Consider the following 15245-nt stretch of genomic DNA (forward strand, 5'->3'; position numbering starts at 1 on the left):
GATTGGAACGGCGCATGTTTGGCAAGATGATCCAATATATCTAATGACAAGTTAGTGTAGGTAAGGCTAAAATTCATGATTAACGTGATGACAACAAACACTTACATATTGACTTTTAATCAAACTTTATAATATTATATGAGTGTTAATTATATTAAACTCAAAACGTCTTAATCTTAACAAATCGTTCTATGATTCATTTGTGCATATAATAATTAAATATTCTAAAGCCATTCCATTGCAAAAGATTTGGAAGCAATAATCTATGGAGATAGGAAGGGCCACGTATATGGACCTTAAAAAATAAAAATTGTTATCTATAAGTACGGGTACCAATAATTGTTATATATATATATATATATATATATATATATATATATATATATATATATATATATATATATATATATATATATATATATATATATATATGAAAGCCCTTTTATTCTCGTGCCTTTTAAATCAAAATTACCATCTTCCCGTTAGGCCACGTACATTACCTTCTGACCGACACGATAAAATATGCACTGATTCGTCTTCTCCTCCAACCGTTTGGGAGAAGTTGCTTCCATACGTTTCCATTATGCTTGACCGAACAACCCACCCCTACCATCCTTTCCCTATTTCCAGAAACCGTTGAATCCATTCTCAAACAGAAGGTTATGGACATTTTTTTCTCGTGCCGCTTACTTTTAGACGTCACATTACCTATCTTTCATTAGACGCCATAGACATTAATGTCGATTTAAATTGTTACTTGAACCTCAAGGGATTGGATTCAGCACAAATTAACTGGTACGTAGAACCCTTAAAAGAGATGCACCTTTTATATTTCAGCCGACTGTTAGATTCAGATTCAATGTCTATATAGATGGCCATGAACGCAATAGCTACGTTTCCATACCATTACTTCCTATTCCTGATCACTCTCTTTTCTCTCCCCATTCCATTAGGGTTCGAATTGAAACCCGATTTTGTCCATGGTTTTAACTTCTAATTTTTCACATTTTCGATTTTGGTTGAAACTTTTTTTTTTTCAGATGGCTATGTAAATAGCCAGTGGTTGCAGGAACATCTCTACAAAACTCAAAGTTCCTCAAATATTAAGTCCTTTTGTGTGCTCGCTCATTTCTTCGATGGCATGGTGCTGAAACCGAACTTACGATTCGATGTTGTTGCTTAAAAGGTGTTATCCTTCTCCTGTGTTGTGCCCATCAGGTTTATTCCCCTAATAATTTTCGTTTTGCAACAGTAGAAAGAGATAGAGAAAGAAGTACCGAACAATATGGGTTAGCGATAATTCATGCCCCTCTCTTTTCCATGCATTAGGGTGTCAATATAAGTTTTTTTTTTTCATTGATTACAGCTAGAAAGAATTTAATATTGCTCCATATTTAGGCTAATTGTACATATTTCACTTCGAATTAGGTTTCTCTGGATTTTGGTGAAATCACTACTAAATTTCTTACTTTGTTATTAGTAAATTTTGTAAAGTTTATAGCAGACCTAGATATCTCATTGGTTTCTGTAAGGATGGCTCTAGAATCTGAGTAGGAGACCTGATATGGGATTGTATACTTGGTGGTTGCTTTAGCTTTAAGATGTAGTTGCCAAATTAACCTAGATCTACAAACAATTCACATTCTTATCAAACAATTCCATTGTGAAGGGTGTTTGTGAGGTGTTCGGTGAATTTACTGCAGAAAAAGCATACCCAAATTGTGAAATTGTCCTTGTGAGCAATTCCATAACATTTGTTGAGTGGGCTTGATTTTTTTTTTTGTTTTCTGAATGATGTAGACCTACCTATCACCTTTTTATTTGTTTATTCAATATCAGTCACCACGCAAAATCCCAGATGGATATTGTCCTTCCTGGTAACATAATATTTGAGAATTGATAGTGTTTATGATTATCGCTATGTTGCATATATTTTGTTGCATGTGGAGTCACTGAAACCTATGGGAAAACGTTGTTTTGTTGTATATGGAGATACTGAAACCTCTAGGTATATGTTAACATAACTTGCACATGTTTATTTTCTTTCTCCTTGTCTATAATGATTTTTCCCTTTGCCTCTGTAAATGCTTTAATCCTGTTACTCTCACCCTTCAAGTTCCAATTAGAGTAATCTTTTAATAAGTACGTTATCTGGTCTAAAATGTTGTGTAAAAAGTATTTCTAATGAAAATATATTAATTTTGAAATCCAAAAAAAAAACAGATTATGTGTGGCAAAACTATTGATCTACTCAACACATCACATTGTTTTCAAAAGTGAACTTGCAACTATAGAAAGCCAAGGCCTGCACAGAGTGAATGTCAATCCTCTTTTGTAGGGTATATTGTAATGTGTAAATTTTCATTTTGATTTATTATATCTTTTTTATTTGGGAAGTTTACTTATATTTTTATAGACAAGAAGCATATAAAGCTGCATTTACAAAACAAAAAAGGGATATATGGGATTTGGGAATGGGAAAGGAAACTACAAGAGGATGATGAAAATTTATGTGAAATGCTAACACGTTAACTTCATTGTTGAGAAGGTGAATGAAATGGGAGGTCCCTAAAGAAAACAAACTTGAAGAGACAAATAATAAAATTAAATCGAGCATTCTAGCATCAAAGAATAAGGAAAATGATGCAAAAAAAAAAAACTTGGTTTAATGGTAAAAGAGGAGGGACCTATCTTTTCTGTTAACTTTATTGTTCAAAATTTGAAAGATTCCATCTTGCTTTCTTTTATCTTCAGCACACCAATTAAGCCTGTTAAAAAACCTTGAACTTAAGGGAAAGGAGTTGCTCAATTATTGAGAAGCTGACTGCCAAAGGAAGATTGACTTAGCACTTAATTTGTAGGTAGATTACAAAAATTATCCTTATCCTTTCTGTTTTTACCATATTTAGTCTAAAATTGAAAGTTTTCCAGGTCTTTGAGTAAATAATTACGTTAACGTTTTCCTATGTAGATACAGAACCTTGAAGTTCTATCAGTACTTGGGATATATGTAACATGATGTCCCTGTAACTGTAAAATGTATATGCACAACATTATGTAGCTGGTGTGGAAGTTTTAAACTAATTTATAAATGTTCCGCTCAAGCCAATGGTTCAACATTTCATGTGTTACACATAAGCATTGATTAAAAGGCTTTCCCTTATTCAGTTATTTTCTAATGGAATTTAGATTTTAAACTAGCAGACTAGCAGAAATTTGCACAAATTTTGTTCATTGTCTCATTAGGAAAGTGTGAATTTATTGAGTAACATCTAACTTGGTAACTTTCAACTCTCGGTGCTAGCTCATCACATCGTATTATCTTCTTCTGGTCTTGCCAATTCTGTTTTCCTGCCTCCTTGAAAGGTACAGTTGAATTGTTTTGTGTATTGTGAATGTTGTGTTTTAAATTTCGGATAACTGCTTCTGCATTCTGTTTTAAAGTGTAAATTATAAAAGTACATGTTTTATGAATTCTTTAGGTCTTAATTGCAAAGAACAATTGTTTTAGTGTCAAAAGGAATAAAAACAATGTTTGTTTTGATGGAAGAGTTGCTAATTATGTCGAATAATACGATTTCTAAAACTAATAGATTAAATACTACACAGACTAAAGGTGAATATTCGTGAAAATAACAGACACATGCTTGTGTTTGTTAGTTGGAAGTTGAAAGTTTACTTGGTGCATGAAGGAATGCCATAAAGTTTAAAACAAGCGTTTAACCTATTCATAATTGGTTAGATTAACTTTAAATTTTTTTCTTGAGGATTTTCGTATTTTTGGTTGTTTCTAATTGAAAAGAGAATTAAACAAAAAGTTTTGACAATCTGAACATATGTTGGCAGACGTGTTTGCTTATTATTTCAATTTGAAGAGTTTGTATGTGTATAAAATAGTTCAATATATATATAATAGTTAATTGTAAGTACTTTACTAAAATTAAAATTATCTAAACAATTTGATGGAAGCCTAGCTACTGACAAATCTATAAATTATATTTTGTATTAATTCATGTGTATGACTTGAATGAGGCACAATTCCTACCTTGCACCTCATTTTATGTCATGTTATTAACAGTTACACATGGTATTTGTATAGATATAACTGTGATTACGTTGAACTATTAAAATATAGTTCAACGTAAACCGTTAATTAGAATCACAATTATGTCTATACAAATAGTGTGTTCAATTGTTAATCACAAGACATAAAATGAGGTGCAAGGTAGGTATTGTGCCTCGTTGATGTCATACACATGAATTAATAAACACAAAAAATCATTAGGGGATGGGTATTCTTAGATTATTGGACTTGTCACTACATAACATCCATTAACAAGATATTTGTAATGATTCACTTTTGCTCAACTAAATAGCACATCAACTACCTATTTGAATCCAATAAGTATATATAGACGGTTTCAAAATAAAAATAAATAAATAAATAAATTCCAAAATCTTTCTAATTCATGCTTCTTTTTTTAGATCGGGTCAAATGAAGAAGTAGTGGACATAGCAATAAAGAATATCGAAAACCAAGGAACAAGTACCTAAAGTCTTGAATTAGCAATCAAAGATGATATTTCATGATTAATCCTAATATTTGTAGAGTGTACAACAAAAGATGTTGATATGTAATAAGTTTTCCATAAGGTGAAAATTCATATCAAGAAATCGCAATGGATTTTCATTTTTTCGTTCATTATAACATGCTTTTGTTTTCATTTTCTTTTTGTTTTTCTCATTCATTCATTGTACATTGAAAATCCACCCATTTAAGGTATTTTACTTTTACTTTGTTTTGATTATTAGCACAATATAATTTAGATAACGGTAATAGAAATACCCAAATTGCCCTTCGCGGGTCGTGCTTAGCATGGGCCTTAAAATTTTCTAGTATATATATATATATATATATATATATATATATATATATATATATATATATATATATATATATATATATATATATTGGGAATGTACGACATCAAACATGCAGAATTGTTAAGGGACAAACAAAATAAATTAACTGTAGGTTCAAATTTCAGATATTATTTTACATTTTTTCTGTACACAACCATAATTGAAACAAATCATGATATTCACAAATCAATTAAAAAGAAGGAAGTAAATGGAATATTTTTTTTTCAAGAAAACAATAGATTTGATTTTTAACTTAATGTAATGAAGAGAAATATTAAATAGGCTCAAGCTTCCTTCTATACAAAAATTACTTTGTTTGTAGATTGGTAAGGTAACTTGACATTTTTGAATCATCAATGCAATACTTCACATGTTTTTTTCCGGCCAATCCCTCATAATACTGCATTAATTGTAACCCATGCTAACAGTCAGCAAAAAAAACTAATATTTAGTTAAATCAAAATAAAACGTTGATACTGACCAATGTACTCTTACATTTCAGGAAAAAGAAAGTTCACAATAGTAATGAGTTTTTAACGGGATACAACTCAAGAATGAAAAAAGGACAAATACGTAAAGTGTTACGAAAAATTTCAATTTGAAAATTAATTTCTATTTAATATGAAAAATAAATATTTGTGTTCTTGTAACAACGCCACAGGAAGGAAAGGTGATTCTGGAAGCAATGACTCTAAGTTCTAACAGCTGTATACCTAGAGGCCCTTATTATTGAGAATTAAAGTCAATTTAAATCTTAACTTTCAAACAAATAAATTTACTTTAATTTTTTTGTCCCACTTCACAATAATAATGATTTTCAAATGGATATTTCAGACAATTTGTCATGAGACATAGACTCAGATAGGGCCCATATGGATGCTATAGCTTCAACCAAACATGGTTGAAATGGCCAACATTTCCTAGGTTTTGGTGAGGTTAGTTACTTAGTTGGTCAATGAAACATTCAACATTTCACTCTACACATCTTAAATTAATATGATGATGATGATCTCTTACCTAAAAATGAATCATTTTCATTATATTTATACTTTTTTAGGTTATGAAGGTGATGAATACTTCCTTGGCTAAAGAAAAACGACACCACATCCAAAGGGTTTCATGGGCTAAAAGGTGGCTCATGTACATTATTTCACTATGGGTAGTTGATCATGAACATGAACTTAAGGCTACTATACTCCATCTTTTTGTAAGCTTATTCACTTTAATTCAGTTACTTAAAGATTATTTATCCACCCTTACACCTTCTATTTGAAAATTACACTTACTTCAACCATAACTGTTGGATTCTTTGTAATAATAGGTTTTGAAGTTAGCAACATTAACATTCTTTGTTTTTGTAGGTTCTTGTAGAATATGGAAAGAAGGATGTGAATCATGTGGGGATTAGGAATGGTTGGCGTTGTGAATTTTGCAAAGTGTACTTCTATATAATGCTTTTTTTTTTTTATAAACTGCATTGCACTATCATTTAAAAAGAGAAGAAAGAATGGATATTTCTAGCATATGCAGAAAATGTTGAAGGATCTAAAATCCTATGAAAGCTTCTTTACAGTTATAACATGCATGTGAGTCTTTCAATATCATTTGTTTATTTCTATTCTCATGTGAATGTACCGAATGAAGTGGCGTGCTACTTTCATATCTTTCTATTTTCTTAAAACTAGAATGTTGTAATAAAAAAAATCAAAAGTATGATGGTAAACTTGGTTAACTTTTCAAAATATAATAGCATGCTTGGTTTTTTTAAACTATGATGCTAAAAAGTTTATAGTCAATTCTAACAAAAAGCTATAATCCTACCAACCCATGCGAAGCATGGGCCTCCACACTAGTATATAATAAAATCACAACATTTTTATGAACGATACCTAACCCGGAGTATTGTTCATCGGATTGCTTTAACTTAATCAATATTTTTTTAATATGTCCATCGATCCACCCTCTCCATCATCAACTTCTAAACCTCACACTAACACTTCATGATGTCTACTCCACCTTCTCCATAGCTTGCCTTCTCCGTTACGTTTCCCTTTACCAGATTTGTTTCCCTTTCTATCAGAAGAGTCAAACTCTAAAAATCCTAACACATCAAAGAACAACAAAGCGGCACGTTGGCCTAGGCACCGACGACGAGTGAATAGGGTCGATTAGACCAATGATTTCTTCATTGTTCCATATGATTCACCATATCTTTCTATTGGGACATCCACCTCCAATAATGTCATCCCCCCCGCTCTTTGTCTTTTTAAACCTTATGTCACATCGTTGCTCCTGTAAACCTAAAATGTTTATTTGCTTCTAAGGGAAAGGATCGAACCCTACCGTACCTACTCCTGCTTTATCCCCGACCACCATCGAACCAGCAGTACACCACCATTCTGCCTTTACCGTCCCCGTGAAGGTTCATTTTCTATCTTCCAAATTTCCTTCATGTGTTTATAGCTTCCTTTTTGGTCCGCGTCCATGTTTCTTAACAGGCTCATTCTTCCACCTCATCCCTTCTCAATGTCAAGCCTTATATGGATGATCGTATCTAATGGATGATGACATGTAATAATAACAATAGGAAGGTACTTGTATTGCGATAGGTTGTTATCTATCCTACAATTCTTCATTAACCTTAGTTTGTCTTTGATCATCCCAATTTGTAGAATTTGGATTAAGGTATTAATCTCGAATGGGTATTAATTCAAATGGATGAGTACTTATAAGGATTGTTTTAATAGCAGAGGTTTCTTCTCCTTCAACAACGTAATGTTTCACTTTTGTTTTTTTTTTCTTAATTTTGCTTTGTTTTTTCATAGTTTCAACTATTTCTGAAATGCTATCTACCCATATCTTCAATTTCAGAGACATGTAACATCCCAAAAATCCAACCATCAAATTTTGAAAATCAGAGTATAGATTTTACCATAAGTTTTCATTCATAATCATGACTAAATCATAAAATCATATATTCATGTTGTATTAACATGTTCATAGTAAAAATGTGGAAGCTAAATTTTTTTTTGAAAACCATAACATAACATTGAAGAGTTAAACTAGATGTCATGCATCTCCAAGAATGTCCAAATATCCTAATCATACTGGATCCTTGACCTTCGAGCTGGAAGGTCCTACAACTAAAAACATATAGATGCAAATATAAGCCTAAGGCTTAGTGAGTAAGCATAGCTTTCACACAATTATATAGATTATATGCAATACACCTAATAGTCCTTAATAGCACATACTTCATATAATAAGTCACATATTACTTACGTTCAATCACATATAAGTAAATAGATATGTATGTTAACATTTTATTCAGTGGTCACAATTAGAACTTTCCTCCCAACGCTATTCTCTAGTTGCGCTACATAGACCAGCTACCCACACTGGGACCTTAAGTGCTCTTCACCATTACACCACTTACCCACAATACGATTTTCAGTGGTGTAACATACAAATAACTTTATATAGTCCACATAATAAGTAAGTTTTTATAACACACCCGAAGCAAAAAAATGCAAGATAAAACCACTGAATTGGCTAAGATGGATTTCCATCTCTCTGTACACATATAATTGTTATTAGTAATCCTTAATTAGCTAATATTTAAAGTATCACTTACTAATACTTCATAATATACTTTTTATTCACTTATATCGTCATTAGATCTTCGTTCATGGATCGATTTACCCCTCTTAAAGCCCATTCTTTTTGCAAGGTTATTAAATATTGTGAAGCCCATTCTAATTATTTTTTGTAAAATTTCCTATAATAAATTTAATTTAAGTCAATTAAGTAACTTCCTGGCTAATAAGCTAGTGGTGTCAGTTATTATGATTAATGTTTTCATGGCATTAGAAACAATTCTAAATTTGAACCTAAATAAATTATACATTCTTTAATATAATATAACAATAATGAATAATCATTCATCAACTTATGAAGCACGCTTACAAGTTCACATGCATAAACTCTTGATACTATTAATAGACCCAAAATGAAAGGTACAAGAGGATGACCCAACCCACGAGAATGAGTCAGTAGTGCTGCTTCTTCCACTAAGGGTCGATGTCATCTTTTTCATATGTAACGAAGTTACAATCTAGCACCTAGTTTTCAAATTCTCACTTGTAATCTGTAACCTTCCAAAAATTATAAAAAATTAAAATTTTCAAAAACAACCATTATCATAATTGTTTACAAGAAAATCCATTATTTCAAAAGTAAAATCATATAAGAGAGTTCCAAAACTAAATATCATGAAAATAGGAAGATATGCATGACTAGTCCTTCACTTTCTCTCGATCCTCTAAAGTATGTGAAATAATAAACTAAAACTGTAAACCAAGGCTTACTGATTTTCCTATAAGTACCATCAGACAACGTAACAAACAAAGCATGCAAATATGGGCCTTTAGTCTGACTGGACCGCCTCGTAGGGCCTACAACCTATCTTGTAACATCCCAAAAATCCAGACCAAGAAAAATTTCATTCAAAACATGCTTATTTTATCAAAGTAAAACATCCCATGCCGAACTTCTTGGTGTGTGCCATGCAGTCATCCCTAGCTCTTCCCTCCGCTACCGGAAGTACCTGAAACCAAAACTAAAAACTGTAAGCAAGAAGCTTAGTAAGTTCCCTAATCTACCACATACCATACATATACCCGCATACTAGGCCCCCGCCCGCTGCATCGGGACTTGCCCAACTTCGGACTCGCTCTGGCATCGGGTCTCGCCTGGCATCAGGCCCGCTCGGTATACAGATCTGCCTCTATTAGGCCCCGCCTATTTCTGGGCCTCACCCACTATACACATACAAGCATATAACATACTAGCACATAAAGAAACATACTCTACTATACTTCTGTTCGAAGGCCTCGCCTAACTTGGGCGCCGCCCCTAGCCTACTACTGATGAACTATGGAATCCTATCCACATTCCTACTGTCAATGAGATATGAGCCCCAGCCTACACCTACTACTCTCAGGCCTCACCCCTACTCTGCTAATGTTGAGATATGGAACCCCATCCATACTCAGCTAGTGATGAGATATGGGACCTCGCCCACACTCACCTCCCTACAAGGCACATACAAGTATCACAAAGACAACAAGTATAGTCTGACATGTATAATAAATCTTCCTTGGGCTTGCCCTGGCCTTGGACCCTAGTTTGGAACATACTACCATATAAACATACTTCGGACTTGCCCCGACCTCGAACCTTGGTCTAGAATCTATCATACCGACACATGTAAGAATCACAAAGACCTGATCATACTAACATTCCTCGGGCCCCGCCTGACATCGGATCGTGATCCGGAACATATAACATCTAGTGCCCAGGGCTAACCCCCCGTTCTTCCTACTATACACAAACATAATGGGTTGGTATTGTGGCATTAGACCCATGCACACAGTGTGGAAACTCACCTTGCATTGATGGAGTCCTGATGATACTCCTCTAGCTGCTATCTGGAAATTCCCGAGCTACTGATACTTCAGTTCCCCGAGCTACCAATACCAAAATATCACGTAGTCCAAATAAATAATCCTTCTTATGGTAAAATGACCGTTTTACCCCCTAGTCCAACTTGATCCCTTTCTAAGGCTCAAACCATGATCTACAAAGGCCCAACACTAGGTAGGCTTCACAAGCCTAATAGTGGCCCACTAATTGCCCAATCTATTAAATTGGGCCCAAACACTCTAATGGGCCTTACCTAAAGCCCAAACATCTTCTTAACCTACATTATCTGACTTCTGATGGCCCATTAAGGACTAAAGAACCAAAATCCCCTTCATGGCCCAACCGAGGCCCAAAACAAACCAAACCCATATCTGATGAGTACGCAAAGCGTACTCCTCTGTAGGCTAAGTGTACTAGCTGAAGGTGGTGTACGTTGTGCGTACCTGCATGTATGCCTAGCGTACTACTATGTTTAGCTACTTTTCCCATTAAGTGCTTAATACTCCATTCCAGAAGATGTAATTACAGGTCCAATTCCTCTTCAATGTCCTAATCCGTAAAGTTGATTACTTGGTGGTTTGCAACCCACCAAATGAGCCCAAACTTGAAATATGACAACAAACTTCCATGGAAAGGGATAGATATCATGCATGGTCACAAATTAACCCTAAAGGTTGAAACTTTACTACTTATGGAACTCATATGACACTAAGGGTGGCAACCCTGGATCTAGAAAACGAGTTGAGTCATAAAGGTCCATATTTGAGACCCAAAAGGTCCCAAAACTCTATTAACATAGATCTAATCATAGTTGAGGAAAGTTTCAGACTGTATACCTCAAAATGATCTGAAATGGAACCAAAATATTGGATCTACCATTTCCCCTTTAATCCACCACCTTGCTATATTCTTCACTTGCATGAAAAATGGCTTTAGAACACCAAAATGCTCTCTAATGACCTCCAAAGCTCCAAGAACACTAATGGGAGGATCAAGGTTTCGTGGTGACTGTCTAAAGATGAGAAGGATCCTGCTCCTTGAGGGTAAAATGTTCTTTATATAGTGGCATATCCTAAAAATTAGGTTTTAGGGGCTCTAAGCGTACATTGGGCGTACGCCTCTCCGTACCCACGACCTTATATCCTTATACGCTAGTCGTAACCCAGCCTACACTCGGCATACCCAGCTAAACACATGCATGCATTCCTTGCATGCATGCACTGCCTTGTCACAAAACTCCATTAGGGGATAAAATTGACAAAAACTTCAAAATGTCATTACTCCTTCATTCTAAGTCCGTTTTCGACGAACTTGATATCCATGAAAGGGTGGCAAGAAGACCTACACTCCTAGCCACACCCCTAAGCCTAAAACCTTATGGATAAAACCCGAGACCCTATAAAAGACTGAATCACTTATACCTTAGGCCTCCGAAACCACAACCAAAGTACTTTTCAAAACAGGGTGTTACAACTCTCCCCATTTTAATTGGACTTCATCTTCGATGTCCGCTACGACCAACTACCCCACAGCGTCTGACGACATTCCGATACAATGCATACTCTATCTACTCGGTCCAATCCTCGAAGGACTGCTTCGATTAACCTTCCCAAGTCAGCTTTCCATAAGCAACAATATTCTATATCTCTCTATGGGATAACCCTTCACCATAACTAAATATCTAGTCACTCATAGTGTTGTCCTCTCACTACTACTCACTAAATACTTCCTCTTATCATGCCTCAGTGCTGACCGCCCATCCCAATGAATGGATCAGATAATCCTTCGAGTAAAAGAATCATCCCTGCAACGGTTAGACTCAAACGAGAGCTGCACAACATAGTCAAATCCTTCCCTCTGAGATTATTCGAACCTTCTATAAGAGGCGAAGCACCACTCAGTCAACTGGTTGTTCCATGCAAGAGTTCTCTTATCACTACCTGGCAGAAGTTCATGCTGACTCTTATCTGCTTTCCAAATGAACCGAGACCACCTTAGTCCCAACTGGTCTACCATCATCAAGGTTACTGGACTGCCACTAGTTACTGACCCCAAGCTCAATCCCTTAGTCACTCCCAACAACATCCAAAGAAACTTCGGCTATTCTTACCTGCTCTATCTACTTTGCCACTCTGGCTCTATAAGTCCTGGGATCCTCAATCCTCTACTTTGACCCTACGGTCTCTACCAGGTCTCACCTGTGCTGCTACAAGCACACGGGCCTCACCCACGGGTCTCACCAAAACCATCTCTCAGAGTGGCCTCCCCCACAGGTCCCACTTATCTAGGGCTATGCAGAACCAACTCCATCCTGAAACTCAACGAGCTTTCCTTCCTTGATCTCTATCATGCTATGTAGGAGATACGGGCCTCGCCGATACTCCGCTAACTAGAAGATGCGGGTCCTCGCCCAGACTCCTCTAACTAGCTGCAAACAAAATGAAAAGGCTATCCTGCAACCTTACTACTCTTCCTGCTCTGCCTAACTGCTGGGGAATGCTATAGAGATCCTGTAGTCTAACATCCTGACTAACTCGTATCTTGTCGAGAAAATCTCCCACCTGGTTCCCAACCAGTTATCACTTACTTCTGCTCCTAACCTCTAGGATAGTTCTCCCCCTCTTCGATTCTACTAGATCCCTATAGCCCCTAGCTTGGAAAGGATCCTCAATCCTTCTCTCCATCTAAAGGGTAGATTTGTTGACAACCAACGCATACCACTGCTAGAGCCCCAAAACTAACCAATACCAAATATGAACCACTCTTGAAGACTAACATAACACCTCCCGAGCCCCACTCACACTTGCTACAACAACTACATACTGAGAACCTGCTCTTAAGGGAAACATCTTCGAACTACTACTCTAACATCCAAGGTGTGCAAATGGCACATAACTTAATCATAAGAAGGAAACATAATTTTGAAATACATTAACTAACATCAATACGGTACCATAACAAATAAATCACAAATAAAAGCTGATATGAAAGTGAAAGATATGCACCACATCAAAGGTAGTTCGCGTCTCCTTTGCAATCAACTGGAATACCCTGCACCCTGCTGCAGGCACCCCTACCCAGCCCTGATGGTTGTTGGTGATCCTCAAAGTCGCAGGAGCAGGTGCTATCACCTACCCTGTTGAAAGCAAACTCGGACACTGGGCCTTCTTGTTGGGTTATGAGCATTCTAACACGTCTAAGTGTACATGCAACCCTAAATACCTTGGATCTATGTTTTCTCTATTATACATGCAAATATCAACTTTCCAAGGTATTGTTCTATTCTAGCATACTAAACTTTGAATAACAAAAGTTATAATAACATACCTTTTGTTAGTGCTTGTCTTCATGAAGCTTGAGTGCCTAGTGCCCCAAGTGTGACACCTCAAATGGTTTACACAACACCATAAGCACTTGGAATAACTTGAGAGAATTCTACACTTCATGAAAATCGACTAGCCCTTTCTTACTCTCACTAGTGGCCGATTTTGGTCAAGAATAAGATCTTCATATAGTGTTACAATTAGGGTAAACCCTAATTGTCATGACTTTCCATTTCCTTGGATCCATGGGTTTAAATACACCATGGAGCATCCATGGACCATCCTATGGGTTTTAGCCCAACTTGATTATCCATGGAGCATTAGCCCACTATACAAGTATGGATGATTTATACAATCAACCCATATATTTAATTAGTCTTCTTTTGATCACTTAATTAATCCTAGATTAATTCTTGATCAATACTAATTAAATAATCTTATTATTCTTATTATTAATATACTAGAACTTATAATATATTAATAACCATAAGTGTCTTATTTCTCTCATTATAGTCTATCCAAGTGCATGATGCCATGCAACCCAAATGGACCATGTCGGGTCGGGTCAAGTCTTACCAATTATAGTTATGGACTTAGACATTAATCCAACAGTCTCCCACTTGGATAAGTCTAAAACTATTATTGCGTATGACTTCAGGAACCGACTGGCAATCATAGCTCTCAAAAGCTTCTGTCGAACTCTGACCTTGTCAATAAACTCTGACCTTTGTCAATGACTTGTCCATTGGATAAGGGATCATATATTCCTCCATTCTAGATATCATATGGACTGAGACATGGATTATAATCATTCTCTCTGTCCATTTGTTGTTTCCTGATTTCCGATTTATGATGACTGACTAATTGAACAAATCAAATTAGTCCTGGCTAGGCCGAGCACTTCCATTTGTCATCATCAAATCATCGAGGGGCCCACAGATATCGCTTTTATCCCAAAGGTAAAAGGAATGGATAAACTTCGACTCATATGGCTTGTTCTACTACTTGTTCAATCATACACAAAGACACGTTTTATAACATCGAGTTACCAATGCGTTTTCGTGCAATCAATGTACTATCAACTCATATTAACAACTCATATCTCTAGGTTTCAAGAATATAAGATATTGTCGTCTCATGATCACTCGTGATAAAATCCATGAAGTGATTCCTATGAGCGCGGGTTGAATCCAATACTCAGAACTTATGAGCACTCATGAGTGTTGTAGCCCTTTGTCCAACACCTTAGACCTCTACAAGCCAACCCATGACAGTCTTAATTCATATCTACTTCCAACATATGACCGACTGTGGATGGTTTGAATAACTTAGTCATTCCGGAAGAATAACCTAGTTTATTCGGGAAGCCAAAACATGCAAAGTGAAACACCATAATAATTTAATCCAATATGGTATCAAAACCTATGAACATAAATAAAACACCTTTTATTTATCACTATATGATTACACATTATTCATTGTATATTGTTTCAGCTATCAACTTTATTCTTGAAT

The 15245-nt window shown here is 35.5% G+C and overlaps 1 long non-coding RNA gene across 5 annotated transcripts; it reads left to right on the forward strand.

The window, feature by feature from the left end:
• The first annotated feature begins 462 nt into the window (after positions 1–462).
• On the forward strand, positions 463–6437 carry LOC145044968 (uncharacterized). 5 transcript variants are annotated; one of them, XR_013681745.1, is made up of 7 exons: positions 463–795; positions 1041–2671; positions 2755–2861; positions 2972–3366; positions 5758–5858; positions 5981–6130; positions 6285–6437. It is a non-coding gene; the product is annotated as an uncharacterized LOC145044968 (long non-coding RNA). The 5 variants fall into 5 exon arrangements; XR_013681742.1 differs by having other exon boundaries at positions 1041–2339; positions 2417–2861; XR_013681728.1 differs by having other exon boundaries at positions 1041–2861.
• Positions 6438–15245: the final 8808 nt, after the last annotated feature.

The sequence above is a fragment of the Lactuca saligna genome, chromosome 1 (assembly GCF_052625555.1).
Source record: "Lactuca saligna cultivar CGN05327 chromosome 1, ASM5262555v1, whole genome shotgun sequence".
In the NCBI taxonomy this organism is placed as follows: domain Eukaryota; kingdom Viridiplantae; phylum Streptophyta; class Magnoliopsida; order Asterales; family Asteraceae; genus Lactuca; species Lactuca saligna.